This window comes from Bos taurus, chromosome 7 (genome assembly GCF_002263795.3).
Source record: "Bos taurus isolate L1 Dominette 01449 registration number 42190680 breed Hereford chromosome 7, ARS-UCD2.0, whole genome shotgun sequence".
In the NCBI taxonomy this organism is placed as follows: domain Eukaryota; kingdom Metazoa; phylum Chordata; class Mammalia; order Artiodactyla; family Bovidae; genus Bos; species Bos taurus.
In genome coordinates, this window is record NC_037334.1 from 14,455,828 (window position 1) to 14,480,082 (window position 24,255).

General features: G+C 47.2%; 1 protein-coding gene and 2 non-coding genes across 3 annotated transcripts in view; 2 read left to right on the forward strand and 1 right to left on the reverse strand.

Moving 5' to 3' along the window:
* OLFM2 (olfactomedin 2) overlaps positions 1-24,255 on the reverse strand; it is a 77,602-nt gene that overhangs the window by 9,110 nt on the left and 44,237 nt on the right. The window lies entirely within an intron of this gene.
* Positions 1,239-1,373, forward strand: LOC112447606 (small nucleolar RNA SNORA70). The gene has a single exon (XR_003035801.1). It is a non-coding gene; the product is annotated as a small nucleolar RNA SNORA70 (small nucleolar RNA).
* LOC112447604 (small nucleolar RNA SNORA70) lies at positions 24,053-24,187 on the forward strand. The gene has a single exon (XR_003035799.1). It is a non-coding gene; the product is annotated as a small nucleolar RNA SNORA70 (small nucleolar RNA).

Consider the following 24,255-nt stretch of genomic DNA (forward strand, 5'->3'; position numbering starts at 1 on the left):
GTGATATCAAGGGAAAGATGGTCCAAGCCAAGAGAACAGCAAGTGCAAAGGTTCTGAGGCAGGAACATGCCTGGTGTGTTTGGGAAACGTGGAGAAGGCTATAGCTAAAACAGAGGGAACAAGGAGAAAAGTGGGAAGGGGACAGATGAGGACAGGGATGGAACAGGACAGCCTGTGCAGTGCTTATGTGCCATGGGGAGGACACTGATTTTTGGTCTGAGGGAAGTGGGAGCCATGGTGCGTTCTGATCACAGGATAGACAGGACCAGACTCAGGTGTTCACAGGCGCCCCCTGGCTGCTGGGGCGTGGAACAGACTGGGAGTGTCGAGGGTGGGAGACCAGGGCAGATGGGTGGAAACTGAAGAGATGGGAAGAAACTAGAAGATTCCAATCCTATTCATAATGCATCCCTACAGACAGGAAGGAAAGTCTAATAAAACCCCAAGTGTTTTACAGACAAACAAAGCCCCACTACCATGGACTATTTGCACAGCGGCTGCTTATCACACAGCAGAGGCTGTTTCCATGAGCTGTAGCAGAGATAAAAGCCAGACTATGAATTATGAGCAATCCTAGAGATTCCAGCTATTAGCCCACCTATTTTCTCTCCCACTCAATAAAGTCTTTTTTTTTTTTAAGCTACTTGGAATGTGAGCAAGTGGTATCATTGTACAGATGAGCTTGACTCCTCCACTAATTTACAAGAAAAACAAACCATTCATAAAATGCCAACTGAAACTATTGTAATTAGTCATTCCTTGCACCTTAAAATACGCATTTTGGAGATTGAGGGAACCCCCACTGTACAAGGTGCTGTGAGAAGAATCTTGAAGGGTCCATTGGACAGTCAATCCTAAAGGAAATCAACCCTGAATATTCACTGGAAGGACTGATGCTGAAGCTGAAGCTCCAATACTTTGGCCACCTGATGTGAAGAGCCGGCTCATTGGAAAAGACACTGATGAAAGACTGAGGGCAGGAGGAGAAGGGGGTGACAGAGGATGAGATGGTTGGATGGCATCACTGACTCAACGGACATGTGTTTGAGCAAACTCTGGGAGATGGTGAAGGACAGGGAAGCCAGGCATGCTGCAGTCCATGGGGTCGCAAAGAGTTGGACATGAGTGAGCGACTGAACAACAACAACCACCTCTGTGAGAGTCCATGTCTCCCCCATGAAGGAATGAAGTCACTTACCTTCCCAGCCTCCCTTTCAAGCAGAAAGGGTCCAGGTGGTTTGCAGTCAATTAAGCCGACTGCGCTCTTTTCCCCATGGGGGCCCAGCATGCAATGGCTGCAAACAGCAGCCCCCTCAGTCGTGTAGATGGCCTGTTGTCTGTACAGGTTGCCCTAAGGGATCTTGGAGACCGTCCTTTCCAGTGTACATTCACGACCGGCATGCTGTCTGCAATCTAGGCTCCAGACAGGTGTGCACAGTGCCTTTGGAAAGCCCCAGGGCACAGTAGCCAGGGTCCACACTGGCCACGTCATGATGTCCACCCGCACCGAGCTGCAGAACAAGGTGTGACTGAAGCCCTCTGCAGGGCCAAGTTCAAGTTCCCTGGCCGCCAGAAGATCCACATCTCCAAGAAGTAAGGATTTACTAAGTTTAATGTGGATAAATTTGAAATCATGGTGACAAAAAGGGGCTCATCCCGGATGGCTGTGGGGCCAAAGACATCCCTAATTGTGGCCCCCTGGACAAACGCTGGGCTCTGCACTCATGAGAGCCTGGGCACTGTCCCCTCCTTACTCATGTGTGCATGCTAATTTGCTTCAGTCATGTCCAACTCTTTGCAACCCCACAGACTGTAGCCCGCCATGGGATTCTCCAAGCAAGAATACTGAGTGGGTTGCCATGCCCTCCTCCAGGGGATCTTCCCAGTCCAGGGACTGGACCCAGTACTCCTGCATTGCAGGCAGATTCTTTACCATCTGAGCCACCAGGGAAGCCCACCTGGTCTAAAACAAGAAGGATGCCCCATGGGACTTCCCTGGTGGTCCAGAGGGGTTAAGACTCTGGGCTTCCTGTGCAGGGTGTGTGGGTTCAATCCCTGGTTGGGGTACTAGGATCCCACATGCTGCATGGGCAGTAAGTAAATAAATAAAACAACAACCAAAAAAAAAAAAATTTTTTTTTTAAAAAGGAGGATGGCTCAAGGTTAGAAGAGTAACCCCAGGGCAGAGATAAATTAGGAGGCTGGGATTAACACACACACACTACTATACACACTGCTGCTGCTGCTGCTAAGTCGCTTCAGTCATGTCGGACTCTGTGCAACCCCATAGACGGCAGCCCACCAGGCTCCCCTGTTCCTGGGATTCTCCAGGCAAGAACACTGGAGTGGGTTGCCATTTCCTTCTCCAATGCATGAAAGTGAAAAGTCAAAGTGAAGTCGCTCAGTCGTGTCCGACTCTTAGCAACCTCATGGACTGCAGCCCACCAGGCTCCTCCGTCCATGGGATTTTCCAGGCAAGAGTACTGGAGTGGGGACTATACACACTACCATATACAAAATAGATAATCAACAAGGACCTACTATATAGCACAGGGAACTCTACTCAGTATTCTGCAATAACCTATATCGGAGAAGAATCTGAAAAAGAATAGATTATATGTATACGTGGGGCTTCCCAGGTGGCGCTAATGGTAAAGAATCTGCCTGCCAATGCAGGAGACACAAGAGACAGGGATTTGATCCCTGGATTGGGAAGACCCCCTGGAGTAGGATATGGCACCCCACTCCAGTATTCTTGCCTGGGAAATTTGATGGACAGAGGAGCCTGGCGAGCTACAGTCCATGGAGTCCCAAGGAGTTGGACACGACTGAGTGACTAAGCACGCAGCACACATATGAATCTGTATAAGTGAATCACTTTGCTACCTGAAAGTTACACAACATTGTAAATCAACTATACTCCAATATAAAATAAAAATTTTTAAAGAAAAGAGTGACCCAGGAATGCCTTCCCCCTTGGATCTGAGAACACAGAACTAGTTTCACCTTTTTTCATGGCAAATATAGTTCTTAACAAACAAAAACAGAATCATGAATGTGAGTTCAAACACCTCCATCTGTGCTCCCCTGGCCCTGGTTCCCAAGCAATTTGGACGGAATCCCCTGAAGATTTTCATTTATGCAGAGACAAAGCAGCCTGGTTCAACATAATTAACATCCCTTTCTTACATTCTGTAGCGTGTCCTTTGAAGCAAACAAGCCGTCTTCTCTCAACATATGAAATATTGAATTGTAAAAGAGAAGCAAGATTTAAGTGGCACGGAGAGAAGGCCTTCATGGCTTGCCTAAAGTAATTGTCTGCGTTGGACGTACCTTGCCGGGGTATTCTCTGCAGCAGCTCAATTAAATGCCTGGGGTTTGGCTGCCAAATCTCTGCATGGCAGAGATTCTGAGTTTCACCCGTGGGGTTCCAGTTCAAAAACACAGTCAAGTCCAGGTCCCGGGAAATTGCTAAAACATCCTGGAAGGCTCAGCGTCTGAGTGTCTAAATACCAGTTCCCCAGACTGGGTTGAGGTTGGAACCAAAGTTACAAATTCTTGGAGGTCATAGTCCTAGGAATAGAGAACACCTATAACTAACAGAAGGGGCTTCCCAGGAGGCACTAGTGATAAAGAACCCGCCTACCAGTGCAGGAGACTTAAGAGACGAGGGTTCAATCCCTGGGTCAGGAAGATCCTCTGGAGTAGGTAGTGGCAACCCACTCCAGTATTCTTGCCTGCAAAATTCCATGGACAGGGGCGCCTGGCAGGCTACAGTCCATGGGGCTGCAAAGAGTCAGACACGACTGAGCACATCACTAACAGAAATGTTTGTATCAGCAGGTGTGAGAGCCCTCCTGGTACAGACACTTCTGGTCTGGTAGCCCATCTCACCTCTAACGTAGCAAACGTACTGGAGGAAGCCAGCCACTCTGTCAGTTGAGCGATTGGTTCCAAGCTTAATATTCTTGCTAATGGGCTCTAAGAGCATAAGCCAGGCATTCAACTAGCTCTTCCTCAAATTGTCTTTTCTGCCCAGAATTTTTCAAATGCTTTCACCCAAGCTACTACCCCAATTAAACAGCAGTCTTGGTAACCAGTCCAGGACTGAGTAAGGACGAGACACGCAGGGAAAGTTTTTCTAGCTGTCGGGTCCAGGATCATCAGCTCAGCCTACAGCTCCATCACCTATGTCTTGGTTCAGAAAACAATTCCTGGTTCTTTTGGGAGCAGAGAGATTGCCACAGAATCCTGGGGGGAGGGGCCGCCAACCATTAAGTGCTGGCTATCAGGGGTTCAGCCAACAGGAACAGAGCAAGCGGCTGCCTCTTAATGAGTCAAAGATATTATTGCGTGGAGGCTGTATAATTTAATCAGGAAGCAGAAGTGTCTTGGGGCTCATATATTTATTTCTTCCCCGCCTTGTTCCGGAGAGGACCGCAAGTGGTTTACAAGGATATGTAAAATAATGCACGAGAGCTCCAATTAAAGAGGAGAGCAGGAATTAGATATTTCTGGAGGGCAGGCTGTCAATCCAGAGCCAAAGCCTTCAGGCTTCTGCATTTTGTATTTAACCCAGTCAATCCCACTCTAAGAATGTAGCCCAGGGAAATGGTGTGGACGAGCACTCACTCGATGGCTATAAGAATGCTCATTAAAATGCTGTCTAAAATTGGACAAGTGGAATTTTTTCCCCTCTCCGGCCTTTTGCCAATAGGGAGGCTGATTTAAAAACTCTACAGCGGAACTTCCCTGGTGATCCAGTGGTTAAGAATCCCACTGCCAATGCAGGGGACACTGGCTCGATCCCTGGTCTGGGAAGATTCCACATGCTGTGGGGCAACTAAGTCCATGTGCTGCAGTTACCGAAGCCCTCATGCCTAGAGCCTGTGTTCTGCAACGAGAGATGCCACCATAATGAGAAGCCCGAGTGCTGCAGCTAGAGGGTAGCCCCCACTCGCCACAGCTAGAGGAGGCCCATATGCAGCAACGAAGACCCAGTGCACCAAAAGTAAATGAAATAAACTAAAAACTCTACAGGGAGGAATACTGTGTGTGTGTGTGTTAGTTGCTCAGTTGTGTCCGACTCTTTGCGACCCCATGAACTATAGCCCACCAGGCTCCTCTGTCTATGAAATTTTTCAGGCAAGAATGCTAGAGTGGGTAGCCATTGCCTTCTCCAGGGATCTTTCCAACTCAGGGATCAAACCTGGGTCTCCTGCATTGCAGGAAGATTCTTTTACCACATGAGCCACCAGGGAAGCCCGGGGGAAACACTATGCACCCATTAAAATTGAGAACAAGCAGGGATTTTTATTGCCATCTTTAAATGTATCTTGAAGCAAAAGTTCTCTACAATAAACACGGACTGTTCTCGTGAAGATTTTTTTTTCAGTCCCTTAAAGTTTTGTCTTTGCAAGGGAGAAAGGGAAGAAAGAGAAAAAGTAGAGACGCTAGAGCTCGAAGGAAAGCTAAGAAAAACCCAGCCCTTAAAAACCTGAACAACCAGCATATGGTCGGGCCATAAATTTGGCTCCCAGCTCCTTAGCAGCCAACTCAAAAAAGGGAAAGCTGGTCATTTATGCGGCTCCCAATGTCCTGAAACAAAAGCATGCCAGATGCTCAGGAGAAAACTTAACTATTTTTAGTACCAAGAACAGGCAAGGCTCTCTCCCACGGTCCTCCCCAAAAAAAGGAGCCCATGTGATGTCACCAGGATCTTTCCAGACAACATCCTTACGGTAGAAATGAGTCGTTTTCTCTGGACGTTCCTTCTCCCTACTCAGATGGTGAAAAGGTCAGATGGTCCGAGAGTCAGACTGCCGGGTTTATGTACTGGCTTGGCCCCTCCCCTGTGGTGTGAGTGGGATCACCTCTATAAGTCTCCATATTCTCATCTGTAAAATGGACATGATACCTGTACCTACCTCACAGAGTTGCCAGGAAGCTTGAATGAGTAAGACTACATGTGTGAGCAAGGAGAAGAGTCATCAGCATGTATTGACAGTAATGCTACAGAAGGGTTTGCTTTTGCTATTATTATAATCCTTGTGACACTCTAATGCCAATTTGGTGACTTCCTAAAGTCAAAATCGTTTGAGTTTGATGCAGGTATGAAACTGAGATGATTGGGAAGAATTGGTGCTGGGACTTCCATGGTGGTCCAGTGATTAAGACTTTGCCTTCCAAAGCAGGGGGTGCAGGTTCTATTCCTGGTCGTTGAGCTAAGATCCTACATGTCACTCGGCCCAAACAACAAACAAACAAACATAAAACAGAAGCAATATTGTAACAAATTCAATAAAGACTTTTTCAAAATGGCCCACTTTTTAAAAATCTAAAAAAAAAGCAGGGGGACTTCTCTGGGGGTACAGTGGATAGGAATCTACCTGCCGATGCAGGGGACAAAGGTTCAATCCCTGGTGCAGGAAGATCCCACGTGACTAGGAGCAACTAAGCCCGTGCACCACAACTACTGAGCCTGAATGTTGCCACTACTGAAGCTGGAGCGCCTAGAGCCCGTGTGCCACAGTAAGAGAAGCTACCACAATGGAAGCCTGAGCATCTCAACTAGAGAGTAGCCCCTGCTCACCGCAACTAGAGGAAGCCCTCTTACAGCAACAAAGACCCAGTGCAGCCAAAAAAAAAAAAAAAGAGTCACTGAAAGTCCATTTGATTTGGGACTGAGAATGCAAGATGAGGAAGACTCACAGACAGCCGGATGGCAGAGAGATAAAGAAAGAGAGCATCAAGTCCTGCCAAAGAGGGACAGAGATGCTGCTCCATCTTACTTGCCATGTGACTTGGCTGGCTTCTGGTTCCAGACCATCTCCTTGACATAATTTGGTGCAAAGGAGTCCTGCTTCAGAGTAACAGGCAATCAACAAGGCTCACACGACCCTGTTCTCTGTGGCCCATCTTCTGGCCAGTGGTCCCCAACCTTTTTGGTTTCGTGGAAGACAGTTTTTCCATGGACCAGGCAGGGTGGGAAGGATGGTTTCAGGATGATTCAAATGCACTTCACTTACTACGCACTTTATTTCTATCATTACATCAGCTCCATCTCAGATCATCAGGCATTAGATCTCCGAGGTTGGGGACCCTTGCCAGTCATCTTACTCTTCCTGGAACACATCACACTTTTTCCCCGCAACCCGTCCACTGGCTGGACCCTCTGTATGCCTTGCCCGAGTCATACAGCAAATTCCTACTGGCTATCATGTTATATATGGTAATGTAAGTTTCCATGTTACTCTTTCCATACAATCTGCTTCAAACCGGAGGTCTGTAACAACCTAGAGGGGTGGGATGGGGAGGGAGGTGGGAGGGAGTTTCAAGAGGGAGGGAATCATACCCTATGGCTGATTCATGTTGATATTTGGCAGAAACCAACACCATTCTGCAAGGCAATTACCCTTCAATTAAAAAATAAATTTAATTTTTTTTTTAAAAAGAACTCTTGCCGGGGAGATCCCTGGCACTCCAGTGGTTAGGACTCTGAGCTTTCACTGCAGGAGGTATGGGTTGGACCACTGGTCAGGGAACTTAGAACCCACATGACATGCAGCATGGCCAAGAAATTGAAAAAGAAAAAAACGATTTTTAACCTTGCCCTATCTCATGGCTAGGCTAACCCTTCCCCATTAGGGCTCAGGCATAAATGTCTCTTCCAAAAGCAGCCTCCACTGTCCCTTCCCCATCCTAGCCAACTCTCAGGCATCCTGTGCCTTTTTTTCCCCTAATACTTCTATTTCTTCTTAGTGTATGTCAAGCACTGTTCTAAGCACTCTGCATGCTTTAACTGATGGAGTTCTCACCACGGCACTTAGACAGGACTGTCATTATTCGCCTTTGATGAGTTGAGATTCTAACACGACCATTTGTCTCCACGGTCCTCATCACCACACTGCAGCTCCCCTGTCCTCCTTCAAGCCCTGATCACAATGGCCACTGGGGGGACTTCCCTCATGGTCCAGAGGTTACGAATCCATCTTGCAATTCGGGGAACTTGGTTTTGATCCCTGGTTAGGGAACTAAGATCCCACATACCACAGGGCAACTAAGACTCAATGAGGCCAAACAAATAAATATGGGGGCGGGGGAAGAAAAACAAAGGAATTAAGGGCTTCCCTGGTGGCTCAGTGGCAAAGAATCCACCTGCTAATGCGGGAAACAGATTCCATCCCTGATTAGGGATCTTATCCCACATGCCACGGAGCAACTAAACTCCTGCGCCACAACTACTGAGCCTGTGCTCTAGAGTCAAGGAGCTGCTACTACTGAAGCCTTCGAGCCCTTATGCTCCGCAACAAGAGAAGTCACTGCAGTGAGAAGCTGCAACTAGAGCTTACCCAAGCAGCAATGAAGACCCAGCACAGCAAAAAAATAAATAAATAAAATCATATCCTTTCAAAATAAAATAATAATAATTTAAAAAAATGGCCATTGGGACCTCTTGGGTGTGACCACTGGCTCAAAGCCTACCTCTGTTCTCAGACAGAAAATATCATGGAGATAGGGAGCTCTGTCTGCTTTGGTCACTGCTGAATCCCCCGGCCCTGCCATGATCAATACTGAGTAACTAGACGCTGATGGGCTGGTGAGTCAGAGAGCAAACGTCCTCACAGACCCACCATGCATTTCCCCTCCGCCACCAAATGGGTTTCCATCTCTTCCAGGGAGGGACTGGCTGAGATCAAACGGTAGATCGGCTGAGGCAGTCACGGAGGCGGCCGCGACTCCCCTCTGACTCTGGGGATGGCGCAGGGCCATGATGAATGATCAGGGACATGCTTGTCTGCCTCGTCTCAGCCGTGACGGGTCCTGAGTCCCTCTGGAGGGCTTGAGATAATAGCAGGCTGCCCCTGTCAAACCTAGCGGTATTGGGCAAATCCCCCCTGAGTGATAAGTTTGACAGGCTTTAAAGAAGACATCAGCTCACCCGTGCTGAGATGGAGAACCAGGATCTCCCTCAGTCTGAGCAGCTGGGGCCTGGCTGGTGAGAGCCTGCGGCCAAGGGAAGGGCTGGGATGGCATGTGGGGAGGGGGGCGGCTATAAATCCATTCATTCATTCACTTTTTTTTTTTTTTGCCATACCACTTAGCTTTCAGGATCTTAGTTCCCCCACCAGGGATGGAATCCTGGCCCTCGACAGTGAAAGTGCCAAGTTTCAACCACTGGACCAGCAGGAATTCCCAATTCATTTAGTCTTTTTTGTAAATATAATCTTATTTATTTATTTTTGGCTGTGCTGGGTCTTCATTGCTGTGTGGGCTTTTCTATAGTTGCAGCAAGCAGGGGCTACTCTCTATCTGAGGTGTGCAGGCTGCTCTCTATCTGAGGTGTGCAGGCTGCTCTCTGTCTGAGGTGTGCAGGCTGCTCTCTATCTGAGGTGTGCGGGCTGCTCTCTGTCTGAGGTGTGCAGGCTCCTCATTGTGGCGGCTCCTCTTCTTGCAGAGCACGGGCTCTAGGGCATGCAGGCTTCAGTGGCTGTGGCTCCTAGGATCTAGAGCACAGGCTCAGTCGTGGCACACAGAACTTACTTGCTCCGAGGCATGTAGGATCTTCCCAGATCAGGGATCGAACTTGCATCTCCCATACTGGCAGGTGGATTCTTTACCACTGAGCCACCAGGGAAGCCCCTGATTCATTTATTCTTTCATATCCTTCCAATGCAGATTACCCATCTCACCCTGAGAGGCTACTCAGGCTGGCACACACAACCTCTCCCCTTCTTGAAGCCACCCAAGCCATGGCAGAAGACCCCCCAGTGCCCCTTGGGCCCCAGTCCACACACATATTCCTGGATCCTAGGCTCTGCCATTACAGTGCCAATGGGGGCCAAAAATGAATGGAACAGACTTTCTTGGATGAGAAGAGACACAGGTCTCTGAGTTTGACTGACTGCCCTCCTTGGGGTCCAGGAAAGGTGTGGAGAGGGCTTGCCTTGTGCAAAAATTTACAAACACAGTCCATTCCCTTGGAGTGTGGCCCAGACTGTTGGAATCACCTCGAATCCCCATGGATAGCCCCAAGAGTAGGGTTTATGGGCAGAGCTCTGCATCCAGGCTACCATACAAGGGCCACTCCAGTCCTCATACCAGCTTGCATCGATAGAGGACAAGTTCTTCTCTGTCTCCAACCCTTAAGAACACCCCATTTGAGAAGACCCCTCTGGGAGGAAACAGACTTTCACTTGAGTCTCCTGAGCCTTACCATCTTTCTTTCAGATCCCCAAGCGCCTCCTGAGCTCTTTATCATCCCAGGCCTTTGAACATGCTGCTTACTCCAAAGTGATTCTGGTGTGAGGGCTTGCCCCAGGGCATGTGGAATGGAGACAGAAAATGGGCAGATTCTTGTGTTTTACACAAGTCACAGCCTGTGACTTCCCTGGTGGCCCAGTGGTTGAGATTCTGAGCTTCCACTAGAGGGGGCACAGGTTTGATCCCTGGTCTGGGAACCAGAATCCTGCATGCTGCTCGGCAAAGCCAAAAAATAAAAATAAAAAATAAAGACAGAGTCCACAGGACTCTGACCACCTCCACGTGGAAACGCCAAGTTAGGCAGTTGGGGTGAGGAAGAGAGAGGGTTTGGCTGGAGATACATATTTGCATCCTCTCAGCAGAGATGGGATGGAAAGAGACATCCCTGGTGGGCTAGCAGTTAAGACTCCAAGCTTTCAATGCAGGGGACACAGGTTCAATCCCTAGTCACGGAACTAAGATCCTGCATGCCAAGCAGCCAAAAAGTAAACAAATAAAACTAAACCAATTGCTTGAATTAAGATCCCTGAAAGCCCTAAAAGAGTTCTGTTCCTCTTACCAGCCTCTAAGATACCTTAGCTGCTCACTAAATACCTGTGCATGAACAGGCGGCTATAGAGTTCATCAGTACAGGCTGCTTCAGCCCCAATTCTGATCCACTCCTTCCTGTGTGACCTTGGGCAAGTAGCTTAACCCCTCTGTGCCTTTCTTCGCCCCTCTGCTTCCTCATCTAAAAGTTGGGATCATAATGGCCAGGCTTCTCAAAATTCTTGTCAAAATGATGAATTAGTACATGTCAAGAGTTAGTCACAGTGTGTGGTACATTGTGAATGTCCAGTCAGTGGGAGTTTTTATATCAATTCATGGAAAAGACCCTGATGCTGGGCAAGACTGAGGGCAGGAAGAGAAGGGGGCGACAGAGGATGAGATGGTTGGATGGCATCACTGACCTAATGGACATGAGTTTGAGCAAGCTCCGGGAGTTGGTGATCGACAGGGAAGCCTGGCGTGCTGCAGTCCATGGGGTCACAAAGAGTCGGACCTGCCCGAGTGAGCGATTGAAAAACAACAAATTGAAACAGCACTGTTCTAGAACTGTCTTAGGTCCCCTGCTGACTGTTTAACTTTTTATTTATTATTTTATTTTATTCAGGCTTCTCAGGTGGCACAAGTGGTAAAGAACCCACCTGCCAGTGCAGGAGATGTAAGAGATATGGGTTCGAACCCTGGGTTGGGAAAATCCCCTGGAGGAGGGAATGGCAACCCACTCCAGTGTTCTTGCCTGGAGAATTCCTTGGACAGAGGAGCCTGGCAGGCTACAGTTCATGGGGTCGCAGAATCGGACACAACTGAAGCGATTTAGCACGCACTCATGCTGTGAGGCATGTGGGCTCTTAGTTCCCCGACCAGAGATCAAACCCTTGCCCTCTGCATTGGAGAGTGGAGTCTTAACCACTGGATCACCAGGGAAGTCCTTCCTGCTGACTTTTTAAAAATAAACTTTTTATATTGGAAGGATTTTAGATTTACAAAAAAGTTGTAAAGAGAGGGCTTACATACACCCCTCACCCAATTTCCCTTGTTGCTAATCTATTACATATTCATGGACATTTGTCACAACTAAGAAACCAGTTCAGGTGCATCACTCATTAAACTCCAGACTTTACTCAGATGCCTCCAGTTTTTCCAGGGGTACCCTGGTGGCTCAGACAACAAAGAATCTGCCTATGATGCAGGAGACCCAGGTTTGATCCCTGGGTCAGGAAGATCCCCTGGAGAAGGAAGTGGCAACCCACTCCAGTATTCTTGCCTGGAGAATCCCATGGACAGAGGAGCCTGGCGAGCTACAGTCCATGGGGTCACAAAGAGTCGGACACGACTGAGCACACACACACCAGTTTTTCCACTCATGTCCATTTTCTGGTCCAGACTCCCGTCCAGGATCCCACACTGCATTTAGTTGTAGCACCCCCTTAATCTCTGGTCTGTCATAGTTTCTCCATCTTTCCTCGATTTTCATGACCTTGGCAGTTTTGACGACTACTGATCAGAGATTCTGTAGCAGGTCCCACTGGCTTTGAAGGGGCAGGAACCAGGTTCTAATTTCTCCCTGAGGTTTCCGGGGCTCCCAGCCTGATGCCTAGCACGAAGTAGCTGCTGCACAGACACTTCCTGAATGAATGAACACGTGAATGACAGTCATTTATTTCTTTATCTTCCGCACTCCATGTTCCACAGGCATTCCTGCCAGAGGCTAGATCTAGAAAAGTTCACAGAGAAATAAAAGCTCTTCTCCTTTCAGAAAGGTTCGTTTTTGATCCTTTCTTTGTAGACATCAAGGATTTATTTCTTTAATATTTAGGGGCTTTTGTACCAAAGGGAAGTGACTACGTCTGCATCAGATGTCTCATTTTTAAAGGCATGTGAGAGAGATCTTTCTAGCAAGACGGAGGTTTCTTCCTTGCCAGTGCCATCATTTGATTTCTCTGTTTCTCCCTCCCCAGCTTTCAGGCAGGGGCAGAGTGGAGGGGTGAGGGAACTATGGAATTATCCACATTTTGATGTCCTCTCTGTCACCCGAAGAAGCTTAATTAGAAGAACCTTGCAAAGTTTACCGAGGCTGAAGCAGCCTCAGGACCCGGTGTAAACAGCGGCATGGCTGGTGATGGAGATAAATTGTTATTGTTGTTGTTTAGTCGCTAAATTGTGTCTAACTCTTTTTTGACCCCATGGACTGCAGCCCACCAGCCTCCTCTGTCCATGGATTTCCCAGGCAAGAATTCTGGACTGAGTTGCCATTTCCTTCTCCAGGGGATCTTCCTAACCCAAGGATCGAACCTGTGTCTCCTGCATTGGCAGGTAGATTCGTTACCACTAAGCCACCTGGGAAACCCAGAAATGAATTAGAAGTTTTATTTCCCATCCCTCTGAATGGCTCAATATTTGCCACAGGGACCAAGAGACGTGCCTTTGGGTACACACAGCGTGCACATTTTTAACATTAGTTAGTCAGAAATGGGAATGCCCTTAAGCCAAGCAGTTGGGAGTCTGGCTGTTTTTTTATTTCTCAGCTCTGGGAGGCCAAGGTGAAGCCAGGGAATGGAAGAAAAATGTACACGTCGAGGTCATCTTGCTCCCCCCAACCAACCCCGCAACCATGGTCCCTGCAGCTGAAAGACACCGAGCCAGGTTTAATCTCTCACCCGAAGTTTGTCAGAAGTAAAAATGAGCCTGGGTGAGCTTTTCCGACACTTCTCCTGACTTACAGGAATTCAATTTCTGGCCTGGGCATAAATTTGCCGCCAACAGTCCCCGCTGTGGGGGATGGGCCCATTGGCTGAGGTTGGATTCCTGAAATCGATGCGGCGGTGCGTGAAAAAGGTCGTCATGGGGGAAATTGATCTTCCGTGGCTGGCTCAGGAATTTCACGCTAGGAGCCAGGGACGCCCTGGCACAAAATGGAGGCATTCGCTATGAGGCTCCTGGGCGAGGGATGAAGGGAGGGAGGCCTTGAAGGCTGGACAGTGCAGTCAGGAGGTGACGATCTGCTGGCTAATAACTCACAGAGACAGCCAAGCATCAGCACTGTCTGCAACTGACTTCTGGAGGCTCCGTGGGCGCCTCTGGGGGTGGCAAGTTAATTTGGGATCCAAAGCTTTGATCATTTGGTTACACCTTGGATACATATTCCAGGGTTTCAAAGATGGGCATTCAATTCCCCCAGCCAAGGTGAGGCAACAGAGCATGGTCATTTAGGGTGCCAACTCTGCAGCCGGGTTGCCTGAGTTCCACTCAGCTCTGCTGTGTGACCTTGGGCAAATGACTTAACCACTCTGGGCCTCCATTTCCCCACTTGTACTACAGCACTAAGCATAGTACTGATGCAGGACTTCCTTGGTGGTCCAGGGATTAAAAACCTACCTGCCAATGTAGGGGACACAGGTTCAATCCCTGGTCCAGGAAGGTTTCACATGCCAAGGGGCAATTACTGAGCCCGCGCTCCGCAACAAGAGAAGTCACCACAACGAGAATCCTGAGCACCGCAACTAGAGAAAGCCGTCAGGCACGAAGATCCAGCACAGCCACAAACAAAACAAATATATGAATCTGTTTGCAGTGAGGGAGGAGGGGGAGAACTGTTCAGCCCATGACCATGTGTGAGCAGGGAAAAGGTCTGGTCAGGAAGATGGTTGAGGGTGGATCAGCCAGAGTGAGACAGAGAGGCAGAAAAAATTCACCAGCAAGATTCAACTGAGCACATCAGGGGGCTGACTCAGCCCCTGCTTTGGAGTTTTCCAGAGCTTTCAAAGAAATAGATCTCAGAAAAAACAGCCCCAGCCACGAGGCACATCCTCCGCTCAGAAAGGGGAGGAGGCAGTGCTGGCCACCAGGGTCACCGGAGCCCTTTGTTAGCGAGAACGGGCCACTTGAAGGGAAATCGATCCTGGCTAAGCACGAAGCAGCTGCTCCCAGCCAAAGCTGCTACAGAGAGGCCCTTTGCACCCTCTCCTCCGGGGCTGGGACAGGAGCCAGCAGGAGCCTGAGGATTGTTCTGCCAGGTGGCGGGTCTCGGAAGGGCCTTCAATCAGCATGCATTGTGGCCGCTGGCTCCTACGTCCATCCAAAGTGAAGTTTCAGCATCACCTGCACTCACCAGAGATCCGGCCTCATATGGAATGGTTAACATTATCATCAGCCTTGCCAAGTGCCATCCATGTGCGTGCGTGCATGCTAAGTCGCTTCAGTTGTGTCCACCTCTTTTTTTTTTGGTTTTAATTTTATTTTATTTTTAAACTTTACATAATTGTATTAGTTTTGCCAAACATCAAAATGAATCCACCACAGGTATACATGTGTTCCCCATTCTGAACCCTCCTCCCTCCTCCCTCCCCATACCATCCCTCTGGGTCGTCCCAGTGCACCAGCCCCAAGCATCCAGTATCGTGCATTGAACCTGGACTGGCAACTCGTTTCTTACATGATATTTTACATGTTACAATGTCATTCTCCCAAATCTTCCCACCCTCTCCCTCTCCCACAGAGTCCATAAGACTGTTCTATACATCAGTGTCTCTTTTGCTGTCTCATACACAGGGTTATTGTTACCATCTTTCTAAATTCCATATATATGCGTTAGAATACTGTATTTATGTTTTTCCTTCTGGCTTACTTCACTCTGTATAATAGGCTCCAGTTTCATCCACCTCATTAGAACTGATTCAAATGTATTCTTTTTAATGGCTGAGTAATACTCCATTGTGTATATGTACCACTGCTTTCTTATCCATTCATCTGCTGATGGACATCTAGGTTGCTTCCATGTCTTGGCTATTATAAACAGTGCTGCGATGAACATTGGGGTACACGTGTCTCTTTCCCTTCTGGTTTCCTCAGTGTGTATGCCCAGCAGTGGGGTTGCTGGATCATAAGGCAGTTCTATTTCCAGTTTTTTAAGGAATCTCCACACTGTTCTCCATAGTGGCTGTACTAGTTTGCATTCCCACCAACAGTGTAAGAGGGTTCCCTTTTCTCCACACCCTCTCCAGCATTTATTATTTGTAGACTTTTGGATCGCAGCCATTCTGACTGGTGTGAAATGGTACCTCATAGTGGTTTTGATTTGCATTTCTCTGATAATGAGTGATGTTGAGCATCTTTTCATGTGTTTGTTAGCCATCTGTATGTCTTTTTTGGAGAAATGTCTATTTAGTTCTTTGGCCCATTTTTTGATTGGGTCGTTTATTTTTCTGGAGTTGAGCTGTAGGAGTTGCTTGTATATTTTTGAGATTAGTTGTTTGTCGGTTGCTTCATTTGCTATTATTTTCTCCCATTCTGAAGGCTGTCTTTTCACCTTGCTAATAGTTTCCTTTGATGTGCAGAAGCTTTTAAGGTTAATTAGGTCCCATTTGTTTATTTTTGCTTTTATTTCCAATATTCTGGGAGGTGGGTCATAGAGGATCCTGCTGTGATGTATGTCGGAGAGTGTTTTGCCTATGTTCTCCTCTAGGAGTTTTATAGTTTCTGGTCTTACGTTTAGATCTTTAATCCATTTTGAGTTTATTTTTGTGTATGGTGTTAGAAAGTGGTCCAGTTTCATTCTTTTACAAGTGGTTGACCAGATTTCCCAGCACCACTTGTTAAAGAGATTGTCTTTAATCCATTGTATATTCTTGCCTCCTTTGTTGAAGATAAGGTGTCCGTATGTGCGTGGATTTATCTCTGGGCTTTCTATTTTATTCCATTGATCAATATTTCTGTCTTTGTGCCAGTACCATACTGTCTTGATAACTGTGGCTTTGTAGTAGAGCCTGAAGTCAGGTAGGTTGATTCCTCCAGTTCCATTCTTCTCTCTCAAGATCGCTTTGGCTATTCGAGGTTTTTTGTATTTCCATACAAATTGTGAAATTATTTTTTCTAGCTCTGTGAAGAATACTGTTGGTAGCTTGATAGGGATTGCATTGAATCTATAAATTGCTTTGGGTAGTATACTCATTTTCACTATATTGATTCTTCCAATCCATGAACATGGTATATTTCTCCATCTATTAGTGTCCTCTTTGATTTCTTTCAAAAGTGTTTTATAGTTTTCTATATATAGGTCTTTAGTTTCTTTAGGTAGATATATTCCTAAGTATTTTATTCTTTCTGTTGCAATGGTGAATGGAATTGTTTCCTTAATTTCTCTCTCTGTTTTCTCATTATTAGTGTATAGGAATGCAAGGGATTTCTGTGTGTTGATTTTATATCCTGCAACTTTACTGTAGTCATTGATTATTTCTAGTAATTTTCTGGGTGTCCACCTCTTTTTTACCCTATGGACTGTAGCCTGCCAGGCTCCTCTGTCCATGGGATTCTCCAGGCAAGAATACTGGAATGGGTGGTCATTTCCTTCCCCAAAGCATCTTCCCAACCCAGAGTTGAACCCGAGTCTCTTGCATCTCTTCCATTGGCAGGCAGATTCTTTACCACTAGAGCCACCTGGGAGGCATTATGCATGCACATCTATGCCTGAGGAAATTCCCAGAGTCACCTCTTAGCCACATGACCTTCAGCAAGCAACTTGAACCTCACTGTGCCTCAGTTTCCCATCTTTAAAACAGGGCCAACAGCAGCACCCACCTCTTAGGATTGTAGTGGAGGTGAGTGGCACACACAGCTTCAAACCATGAGTGATAAGAACTGTGGAAGGAGACTTCCCTGGTGGTCCAGTGGTTAAGAATCTGCATTGCAATGCAGGGAACATGGGTTTGATCCCTGATCTCAGAACTAAGAGCAATTGAGCCCATGCAATTACTGAGCACACGCATCACAACTACAGAGTCCGTGTGCTACAATGAAAGATCCTGCAACCCAGTGCAGCCAAATTACTTAATTTTAAAAAGGCGGGGGCCTTCCCAGGTGGTGAAGTGGTAAAGAATCCGCCTGTCAATGTAGGAGACACAAGAGACTTGGGTTCAATCCCTTGGTGGGGAAGATCCCCTGAAGTAGGAAATAGCAACCCACTCCAGTATTCTTGCCTGGAAAATTCCCTGGATAGAGGAGCCTGGTGGGCTACAGTCCTTGGGGTTGCAAAGAGTCGGACACAACTAAGCATACACACACAAATCCCTTGCTATAAATTAAAGATAATCCTAAAAGTAATCACAGCAAAAACAAAACAATATTAAAAGAAAAAACAGAACTATGGAAGGTCACCCCCTGATAGGGTTGTCTCCTTTCATCTCACAACAGTTGTGGGGTGCAGGGGGTGTCCTAAGTCAAAGGCCAGGGAGGAAAGTAGCAGAACCTGACATGCCATCAGTCTGTTGGGAGACAGTAGCCACACTAGATGGTTCCATGGAGAAAATTTAATATGGGGAGTGTGGTGCCAAGGACCCAGAAGGGCTGGATGAGGGAGGTGGGGAAGGGAAAGTGATCAGAAGAATAGCAATTGTAATAAGCTGCAAGGTTGGCAGGGCAAAGGGGGTTACTAGAGCTAGACCCAAGGAAGGGACACAAGATCACTACTGCAGCTAAGTAACAGGGACAGAAATCCCCTGACTTCTGTTTTCCTCCCACTTACAACTCCTACCATGGCTTCCCATTGGCCAAACCTAACAGGAAGCCAGTGAGCAAGGGAACCTGGGAAATGTAGTTTTCAGGGGTCAATTTCCCTCAGATACCAAGAGCAAGGTAAGGGTACCTAACTCAGAGCCCAGGCTGCCTCTTTCTAAATTCTGCTCCAGTCAAATGTCCCATTTTATGCCTCACAATAATAAGTCTTTGAAGGAACAGTGATTGTTCTTTAAGGGAGGTAATCAGGGAAGGCTTCTTTGAGGAGGTGATTTAAAAAAAAATTTTTTTTTTTATTTTTCTTGTTGAATTTTCCTTTTATTTTATTGGCCACACCATGCAGCATGCGAGCTCTTAATTCCCCAATCAGGGATTAAATCCACGCTCTTGGCAATGAAAGCATGGAGTCTTAAGCACTGGGCCACTGGGAAATTCCCCAAGGAGGTGACTTTTTTCCTTCAAACTTTAAATTTTTTATTTTGTATTGGGGTATAACTGATTAACAATGTTGTGGTAGTTTCAGGTGAACAGTGAAGGGACTCAGCATATATATACATGTGTCCACTCTCCCCTAAACCTCCCATCCAGGCTGGCACGTAACACTGAGCAGAGTTCCATGTACTAATACAATAAGTCCTTGTTGGTTATCCATTATGAATGTAGCAGTGGTACATAACCTTCCCAAACTCCCTGACTATCCATTCCCCCCACCAACCGTACATTCATTTTTAAGTCTGTGAGTCTCTTTCTGTTTTGTAAGTAAGTTCATTTGTACTATTTCTTTTTAGATTCCACATATAAGAGATGTCATGATATTTCTCCTTTGTCTGAGTTACTTCATTTAGTATGGCACTCTCTAGATCCATCCGTGTTGCTGCAAATGGCATTACTTTATTTTTTTAATGGCTGAGTAATATTCCATTATATATATACATACATACATATATATATATATATATATATATACATACACACACACCCCCCACACCTTCTTTATCCATTCCTCTGTCCATGGACATTTAGGTTGTTTCTACGTCTTGACTATTGTAAACAGCCAATGCAGTGGACACTGGGATGCATGTATCCTTTCAGATCATGTTTTTCTCTGGAATATGTGCAGGATGGGATTGCAGGGTCATTGGCAGCTCTATTTTCAGTTTTATAAGGAACCTCCATACTGTTCTCCATAGTGGCTGTACCAATTTACATTCCCACCAACAGGGAAGGAGGGCTCCCCTCTCTTCACACCCTCTCCAGCATTTGTTCTTTATGGATTTTTTTTGATGATAGCCATTCTGGCTGGTGTGAGATGATGTCTCATTGAAGTTTTGATTTGCATTTCTCGAATAACCAGCGATGTTGAACATATTGTCATGTGCCTGTTGGCCATCTGCATGTTCTCTTTGGAGAAATGTCTATTCAGATCTTCTGCCCATTTTTTGAGTGGGCTCTTTGTTTTGATGCTGTTAAGTATCGTAAGCTGTTTGTAAATTTTGGAGACTAGTCCCTTATCCGCCACATTAAACTTAGGTGACTCTTAACTATGAAGGAGACTTTCTCAATCCCCAACTCTCTGCCTGGCATTTGTGACAGCGGATATCAAACTATATTTGTTGGCTGGTGTAGTGTATGACGCACTAGGGAAGAAGTGTACAAATACAAGGACCTTATGTCTTGGTCACGACCATGTTCCCAGTGCCTAGAATAGCACTTGGCACATAGTAGGTGCTCAATAACCCTCATAGCTCAGTTAGTAAAGGATCTGCCTGCAATGCAGGAGACCCTGGTTTGATTCCTGGGTTGGGAAGATCCCCTAGAGAAGGGATAGGCTACCCACTCCAGTATTCTTGGGCTTCCCTGGTGGCAATCAGCTGGTAAAGAACCCACCTGCAATGTGGGAGACCTGGGTTTGATCCCTGGATTGGGAAGATCCCCTGGAGAAAGGAATGGGCTACCCAGTCCAGTATTCTGGCCTGGAGAATTCCTTTTTTTTTTTTCCATTTCATTATTTTTTATTGAAATATATATACTTACAACATTACACTCATTTCAAATATACAACATAATGATTAGATGTTTTTATATGTTGTGAAATGACCACCATGTGAAACCTGGTTACCATCTGTGCCCATGCAAAGTTATTATAATATTATTGACTATAATGTATTTTACATTCCCGTGAAGGAGAATTCCATTGACTGTATAGTCTGTGGGGTCACAAAGAGTCAGACATGACTGAGCAACTTTCACTTCACAGGTGCTCAATAAACGTTTGTACAATAATTTTTAAGACCTTGAAGTGGTGCTGCTTGCTCTGTAAATTAAGTAGTAGAGCTGGAATTACGAACCAAATTCTGTGGCACTGTAGAGAGGCTGGTGTTTCTACTCTGCTGTCTACCAGCTACCCCAGGACTGTCCAAAATCTCTGCATCCTTCAGGGTTCAGAGTAAACATGGTTGGTGTTTAGTCTCTAAGTCATGTCTGACTGTTTCAGCCCCGTGGACTGTAGCCTGCCAGGCTCCTCTGTCCATGGGATTTCCCAGACAAGAATACTGGAGTGGTTGCTGTTTCCTTCTCCAGGGGATCTTCCTGACTCAGGGGTCGACCTGCATCCCCTGCATTGGCAGGCAGATTCTTTACCACCTGGGAAGGCCACCTCTGAAACATTACCACCCCCGAAAAGCCTCCCCATCTCTGCAGATGGGTCAAGGTCCCCTCTGTGTGTGTCTCCAAAGTCCCCATCCCTCCCTTCTTACAAGGTTCTTATATCTCATAGTTTTTCTTGCCCGGGTGAGTGTCTGCGTGCTCTTTCAGGCTGTGAGCTCTAAAAGAGCAGAACTAGGTGCTCTTTCCCGCTGTGGCCCCAGCACCAGCACATGCTGGACAGATAGGCAGGCATCATCAGGACATGAATGAACAAATGAATGGACAAATGAATGCCTCCTACGTACTCTGAGTCCTCCAGATGACCTCCTTCTCTCCTACCCTCCATACACTGTCTGTTCTATTCTCTCAGGGATTTCCTCCCTTCTTCCCATCCCTTCTCAGGTGAAGGCAGGGGTTTCAGGTTTCGAAGGGATCATGGGGTCCAAGGGCTTCCCAGGTGGTGCTAGTGGTAAAGAGCCCATTGCCAATGCAGGAGATGCCAAAGACATGAGTTCAATCCCTGGGTCAGGAAGATCCCCTGGAGAAGGAAATGGCAACCCACTCCAGTATTCTTGTCTGGCTAATCCTATGGACAGAGGAGTCTGGCGGGCTACAGTCCTTGGGATTGCAAAGAGTCAGACACCACTGAAGCAACTTAGCACACAGCACACACACATGGGCTCTAAGGTGGGCTTCCTGGTGGCTCAGATAGTAAAGAATCTGCCTGCACTGCAAGAGACCTGGGTTCAATCCCATGGTCAGGAAGATCCTCTGGAGAAGGGGATGGCAATCCACTCCAGTATTCCTGCCTGGAGACTGAGTGACTAACACACATGGGGTCTAAGGCAGTTGAATGTGTCTCAGAAGCACAAAGATCCCAGACCATGAAGACCTGAGTTCAGATCCTGGCTCCTCCAGTTTCTAGCTATGTGACCTTGGCAAGTGATTCAACTACTCTGTGCCACCGTTTCTGCATCTGCCAAATGGGTGTGATGGCAGTGCCTTCCTCTAGGACCATGGGAGAATGAGGTGAGCTATTCAGAACTGCTTCTGGGCTGTCTCTCTTCCTCACAGCTCCCTTCTGGAATGTCTAGGCAAGTCTGGGAAGCGGAGGGCTGAGCCTCCGGCAGTTAATGAATCCAGAAAGGATCTCAGCTGTGTCAGGGGAGCCCCAGTGCCAAGTTGGCCTGATTTTTATCCCAAGAGAGCTGAGAACGGGTTCTGGTGTCAGACATCTGCGGTGTGATTGGCATAAATGCCTGGTGTTCCCGTGACCCTCTTTGTTAGAGCCTGGGGGTGTAGATGTTCTTGGGGCTCTGCCCAGATCTCCTTATAATGGGGCACACCCGCCCCACAGATGCTGAGAGTGGAAGCTCAGAGCTAGCACTGCTGACCTTCTCTGGAGACCTGCCCTTGGCTTTCGGGAGCTACCACAAGCCTGAGATGCCTCAGAGGCTTCCTCCACCCCTAGGAGCAGCCAATGGTTAATTGATGCCAAAGCCTACCCCTAGGCAATGCAATTTACATTCGAGAGCTTCCTCCATCCTTGTGGATCACGCCACTGTACCTGAGTCCCCTTCCTAGTCCCACTTCTCTTTACCCCTCCCCCTACTCACAATTAGTCATGTGCTCCAAATCCCCGTCTTGGGTTCTGCTTCTCACAAACCCAACCTAAGATGAGGAGAAACAATGAGCATTCAACAGGAGAGGGCATTTATGTGAGTGTCCCTTCAAAGCTCATCTTCACACCCAGGCACCAGGTTCTGTCATTTCCACCTACACAGGCCATCCATCAGCTAATCCCGAGAACAGCTCTTGCTTCAAAATGTATCCCCAATTCTGCCCGGTCCACCCAGCCCACAATGTGCAGTCCTTATCACTTTCCAAGGCTTGCTGTGCTGCATTTTATTGCATAAGATGTACTGCCCCTTGACCCTACATTAAAATTTATCTTGTTTCTTGTCTGTCTCCCCTGTGATGCTGTCAGCGTTCCAAGGGCAGCATCCAAAGGATGCTTATTGCTTTCTGTGTTGCTGTATCTGCAAGCCAGAATGGGGCCTGGCACCCAGTAGGTGCTCAATAAGCATTTCTGGAATTAAAGAATGAATCCCTTAAATGCATTCATTTAGAAACAACTTTAAATGTCTCTTTCTCTTACCTGTGTGTGTGTGCTAAGTCGCTTCAGTCATGTCTGACTCTGCGCAACCTTATGGACTGTAGCCATCCAGGCTCCTCTGTCCATGGGATTCTCCAGGCAAGAATACTGCAGTGGGTTGTCATGCCCTCCTCCAGGGGATCTTCCCAACCCAAGGATCGAACCCACATCTCTTGCATCTCCTGGATTGGCAGGCAGGTTCTTTATCACTGGCGCCACCTGGAAAACCCATCTTTTTCTTTTACCTCTCTACACTCAGAATCTATGCACTTTTTGCTCTCTGGATGGACATCTTAGTGCAGTCACCTCTGCCCTGGTCCCCTCGATCCCACTCTCGCCACCCACAGAGCATTCCCCCCTGCAGCAAATAGAGGCCACCTACAAGCGTAAGTCAGATCCTATTCTCCCTCTGACCAGAAGCCTCTATGACTCCCACCCTCACTTGTAAATTGCAAAGTTCTCCCACAGCCCACAAGGCCTTGCATAATCTGCCCCTGTCACCCCTCTGCCCTCACCTCCTCTACACTCCCCCTCACTCACTGTTTCAGCCTCACAGGCCTCCTCACTGTTCCTACGACACCCCAGGCACGCTTCTTCTACATCAAGTTTTGCACCCACTATTCCCCCTGCCTGGAAAATGTCCTTCCATTTCCTTTATTTAACGTCATTTTTTCAAGAGGCCTCCTTGACAGCACCCCCCCACCTCGCCCCTGTCAAAACAACGAATGTTTCAGCACCACCCATTTCCTTCTTTGCTTTATCAGCTTCCAACACACTACATCATTTATGCATTAATTTTGTGTGTTATCTCTCTTCTTTTCTGGAATGTCAGGCAGGGGTCTTAACCTGTTTTTGTTCACTGCTGTATCACCAGTGCCTAGAATATTACCTTGCATACCACAGGTATTCATTGGTTACTTTAAAAAATGTGCATATTTGCAGCCAATTAATCCAACTGTTCTCTTTTCCCCATGGGGGCCTAGTGTTCAATGGCTGCAAACAGCAGCCCCCTTGGTAGTGTAGGCAGCCTGTTGTCTATACAGGTTGCCCTAAGGGACCTTGGAGACAGTCCTTTCCAGTGGACATTCATGAATGGCATGCTAGTCCCAGTCTAGCCTCCAGACAGGTGTGTGAAGAGC